The sequence below is a fragment of the Phyllobates terribilis genome, unplaced genomic scaffold, assembly GCF_046119375.1.
Source record: "Phyllobates terribilis strain yellow unplaced genomic scaffold, ASM4611937v1 Scaffold_11__3_contigs__length_659146591, whole genome shotgun sequence".
NCBI lineage: Eukaryota > Metazoa > Chordata > Amphibia > Anura > Dendrobatidae > Phyllobates > Phyllobates terribilis.
Window position 1 is genome coordinate 602,973,916 of NW_027362771.1, and position 5,678 is coordinate 602,979,593.

Genomic DNA, 5,678 nt, shown 5'->3' on the forward strand with positions numbered 1-5,678 from the left:
TCTTGTGATGACCTAGGTTGTTTCCCCCGGCCTGTATAACTAATATGACCGGACCTCTTGCCTCTCTCCCTACCTTGATTACCTCCATTAGTACCTGTGGACATAGCAGGCCTCTAATACCTCTCCAGTTGAAATATGTGTTATGAAACTCTAATTTCCTCCCGCCTGGGCGGACTTTCGTCCTTTTTTGTGCCCAATATATATACGAGTGGCCTATCACTCACACTGTTGGCTTAGCGTCACCTGTAAAAGAAACAAACCACGTTAGGATAACAAGTCCGGTCTTATGTATCTCGCCAAACACGTGGATCGCCAACTCCCTATCCTCTGAACTTCCGTTTCTGACAGTCCTGCTCTTGCTGCTTCCGTGGCCGCACCTATGCGGAATGAGTGTGTCCCGTAATCTTTGGGGTGGTTCCCTGCCGATGTTATGCATTTATTAAATATAGCTTGGAACAGGTATCTTGATAATGGCGTTCCATCAATGTGTGATAGGAAGAAATTACTTTGTGATCTGATAGTTAGATATGTTTTTACTATTGTTACCCGACTCAGTGTACCGTTTGTGGGTTGTAGAAGTACCCAAGTACCCCTGCCCGCTGGAACTGTTTTCGATTGGTGTATGCGTAGACGTATTGCATTATTGGCTATGACTACGTCCTGGTGTAATAAGCCTCCACTGGTGGTAATTTTGGATTGAGGGACTAATTCGCTTATACATAGCGCCCCGAAGAAGGCGATCACAAATGCAGTAGACATTAGTGTTGCTTCAAATTGTGAGTGTCATATTAATGGTGTTAGGGATAAGATGTGAGAAATCAGTTTTAGTGACACGGGACGGGACATCTACATTCCTGACTTGGCTGACCCCTTTTCGACCCTTTTATGGATTGTCTGATGATGAATCTTTGTCACATCTCAGCAATTCAGTAGTTGGAAGTGAAATGCTACTCCGGTCAGACACCGCTGCGCTGACGCCACTGATATGTCCCTCATCATTAGCTGGTGGAGAAATTCTATGGTGACTTGTGATCTGGCTTGTTCACATTGGTCAACCCGTCTGCCTGCTACTAGTCGTGTCCACTCTTCCCATGCCTTACCGTATGCTTGCCATGTTGACGGGGCAACTGACGCTCTGATTAATGGCATCAACTATTCGCCACTAGATCCCATAGGGAGGGTGGGCAACTGTTGCCAGATGGGTGGGCGTTGTGGAAGAGCTCTGTGAAAATCTGCCAATTGAATTGTTATAAAGCGTTAGCAGCAGCTTTATACCCCTCAGCATAGTGGCTAGCGCGGACTCATACATTGTGTTTTAGGCACAGGAATGCTAGCCTGCGTTGTAGGCCTAGCACTGGGAGAGACGATGATGCCATATTATTAATGCAGTGCGCTAGGCTGGTGTTTTGTGTTATGAAGCGCATATTATTGTTAGCCAGGCGCGCGCCCCATATTTCTATTGCTACCACTATTGGGAAAAATTATTTTCAGGGCTAGATGCAGCTAAAAATTATTATTAATTTCAAAGCTGGTGGAGCTTGGTATAGATGGCCTAATACAATGAGTCCCACACACTGATAGAAGCCCAACCTGATGGAGGTCAGTATAGATAGACTAATAGAGAAAGTCCCACACACTGCTAGAAGGCCAAATATTTTTTCAGAGCTAGATGCAGATAAAAATTATTTTTAATTTGCAACCTGATGGAGGTCAGTATAGATGGACTAATAGACCAAGTCCCACACACTGCTAGAAGCCCAAATATTTTTTCAGAGCTAGATGCAGATAACAAATATTTTGAATTTGCAACCTGATGGAGGTCAGTATAGATGGACTACTAAAACAAGTCCCACACACTGCTAGAAGCCCAAATATTTTTTCAGAGGTAGATGCAGAATAAAATTATATTGAATTTGAAACCTGGTGTAGGTTAGTATAGATGGACTAATAGAACAAGTCCCACACACTGCTAGAAGCCCAAATATTTTTTCAGAGCTAGATGCAGAAAAAAATGATATTCAATTTGCAACCTGATGGAGGTCAGTGTAGATGGACTAATAGACCAAGTCCCACACACTGCTAGAAGCCCAAATATTTTTTCAGAAGTAGATGCAGAAAAAAATTATATTCAATTTGCAACCTGATGGAGGTCAGTATAGATGGACTAATAGAACAAGTCCCACACACTGCTAGAAGCCCAAATTTTTTTTCAGAGGTAGATGCATAAAAAAATGATATTCAGTTTGCAACCTGATGGAGGTCAGTGTAGATGGACTAATAGACCAAGTCCCACACACTGCTAGAAGCCCAAATATTTTTTCAGAGCTAGATGCAGAAAAAAATTATATTCAATTTGCAACCTGATAGAGATCAGTATAGATGGACTAATAGAACAAGTCCCACACACTGCTAGAAGGCCAAATATTTTTTCAGAGCTAGATGCAGACAAAAAATTATTTTTAATTTGCAACCTGATGGAGGTCAGTATAGATGGACTAATAGAGAAAGTCCCACACACTGCTAGAAGGTCAAATATTTTTTCAGAGCTAGATGCAGATATAAATTATTTTTAATTTGCAACCTGATGGAGGTCAGTATAGATGGACTAATAGACCAAGTCCCACACACTGCTAGAAGGCCAAATATTTTTTCAGAGCTAGATGCAGACAAAAAATTATTTTGAATTTGCAACCTGATGGAGGTCAGTATAGATGGACTAATAGAGAAAGTCCCACACACTGCTAGAAGGCCAAATATTTTTTCAGAGCTACAGTAGATGCAGATAAAAATTATTTTTAAATTGCAACCTGATCCCGACGTGCTTTAAATATTCAATGTTTTGATTTCGTTTCACGATGATTTTTCTCATGAAAGAATGGTTTATAAGATATTAATCTATAACATTCAACTAAAAGACACTTTTTTAGACACTGGGCTGACAAATAGAAACACAGGTTCAATTTTAATCCATACATGGGTTAAGTTATGAAAAAGCATTTTGACCCTGATGTGATTTGAACACACAAACTTCTGATCTGGAGTCAGACGCACTACTGTTGCGCCACAAGGTCATATGAAAAGAAACTTTCCGCCCATAATATAACTCACTTAAAAAGTGCAAGAAGAAATCGTGGCACACCTTCTCGAAATTTGCTACTTTTGCTTACAGACTGAAAAAGACATAAACAAGGATGAATCAACATCTTGATATTGGGAATGTAGGGTTTTCCAGTTTAAAATTTAGAATCTAGTAAAGAACCCTTTTTTCTTATGGATTCAAAGATGACAATGCTGTGATCAAAGTGAAAGGAGATCCCGAAGTGCATTAAATATTCAATGTTTTGATTTCGCTTCCCGATGATTTTTCTCATCAAAGAATTGTTTGTAAGATATTAATCTATAACATTCAACTAAAAGACTCTTTTTCAGACACTGTGCTGACAGATAGCAACACAGCTTCATTTTTAATCCAGACATGGGTTAAGTTATGAAACAGTTTTTTGACCACGATGTGATTTGAACATGCAACCTTCTGATCTAGTGTCAGACGTGCTACCATTGCGCCACGCTATCATAAGAAAATAAACTTTCTGCCCATAATATAAATTACTTAAAAAGTGCATGAAGAAATCGTGGCACACCTTCTCGAAATTTGCTACTTTTACTTACAGACTGAAAAAGACATAAACAAGAACGAATGAACATCTTGATATTGGGAATGCAGGGATTTCCAGTTTAAAATTTAGAATCTAGTAATGAGCACTTTTTTCTTATGGTTTCAAAGATGACAATGCTATGATCAAAGTGAAAAGAGATCCCGAAATGCATTAAATATTCAATGTTTTGATTTCGTTTCCCGATAATTTTTCTCATCAAAGAATTGTTTATAAGACATTAATCGATAACAATCAACTAAAAGACACTTTTTTAGACACTGTGCTGACAGATTGCAACACAGTTTCAATTTTAATCCAGACATGGGTTAAGTTATGAAAAAGTATTCTGACCCAGATGTGATTTTAACACGCAATCTTCTGATCGGGAGTCTGATGCGCTACCGTTGCGCCACAAGATCATATGAAAAGAAACTTTCCACCCATAATTCACATGAAAAGTGTATGAAGAAATCGCGCAAATCTCGAAATTTGCTAATTTTGCTCACAGACTGAAAATGACATAAACAAGGACGAATGAACATCTTGATATTGTGAATGCAGGGCTTTCCTGTTTAAAATTTAGAATCTAGTAAATAACCCTTTTTTCTTATGGATTAAAAGATGACAATGCTATGATCAAAGTGAAAGGAGATCCCGACGTGCCTTAAATATTCAATGTTTTGATTTTGTTTCCCGATGATTTTTCTCATCAAAGAATCGTTTGTAAGATATTAATCTATAACATTCAACTAAAAGACACTTTTTAAGACACTGTGCTGACAGATAGCAACACAGCTTCAATTTTAATCCAGACATGGGTTAAGTTTTGAAAAAATTTTTGACTGTCACGTGATTTGAACACGCAAACTTCTGATCTGGAGTCAGATGCGCTACCGTTGCGCCACAAGGTCAGAAGAAAAGAGACTTTCCGCCCATAATATAACTCACTTAAAAAGTGCATGAAGAAATCGTGGCACACATTCTCGAAATTTGCTACTTTTACTTACAGACTGAAAAAGACATAAACAAGGATGAATAAACATCTTGATATTGGGAATGCAGGGTTTTCCAGTTTAAAATTTATAGTCTGGTAAAGAACCCTTTTTTCTTCTAGATTCAAAGATGACAATGCTATGATCAAAGTGAAAGGAGATCCCGATGTGACTTAAATATTCAATGTTTTGATTTCACTTCCTGATGATTTTTCTCATCAAATAATTTTTTATAAGATATTAATCTATAACATTCAACTAAAAGACACTTTTTCAGACACTGTGCTGACAGAGAGCAACACAACTTCAATTTTAATCCAGACATGGGTTAAGTTATGAAATAGTTTTTTGACCCCGACGTGATTTGACCACGTAACCTTCTGATCTGGAGTCAGACGCTCTACCGTTGCGCCACGAGGTCATATGAAAATAAACTATCCGCCCATAATATAACTTACTTAAAAAGTGCATGAAGAAATCGTGGCACATCTTCTCGAAATTTGCTAAATTTACTTACAGACTGAAAAAGACATAAACAAGAACGAATGAACATCTTGATATTGGGAATGCAGGGTTTTCCTGTTTAAAATTTAGAATCTAGTAATGAACACTTTTTTCTTATGGTTTCAAAGATGACAATGCTATTATCAAAGTGAAAAGAGATCCCGAAATGCATTAAATATTCAATGTTTTGATTTCGTTTAACAATGATTTTTCTCATCAAAGAATTGTTTATAAGATATTAATCTATAACATTCAATCAAAAGACACTTTTTTAGACACTGCACTGACAGATTGCAACACAGTTTCAATTTTAATCCAGACATGGGTTAAGTAATGAAAAAGTTGCTTGACCCTGGCGTGATTTGAATCTGCAACCTTCTGATCTGGAGTCAGACGCGCTACCGTTGCGCCACAAAATCTTAAGAAAAGAAACTTTCCGCTCATAATTCACATGAAAAGTGCATGAAGAAATCGCGCAAAGCTTCTCGAAATTTGCTACTTTTGCTCACAGACTGAAAATGACATA

The 5,678-nt window shown here is 37.9% G+C and overlaps 1 non-coding gene across 1 annotated transcript; it reads right to left on the reverse strand.

The window, feature by feature from the left end:
* Window positions 1-4,997: 4,997 nt before the first annotated feature.
* TRNAW-CCA (transfer RNA tryptophan (anticodon CCA)) lies at window positions 4,998-5,069 on the reverse strand. Its single transcript has one exon. It is a non-coding gene; the product is annotated as a tRNA-Trp (tRNA).
* Window positions 5,070-5,678: the final 609 nt, after the last annotated feature.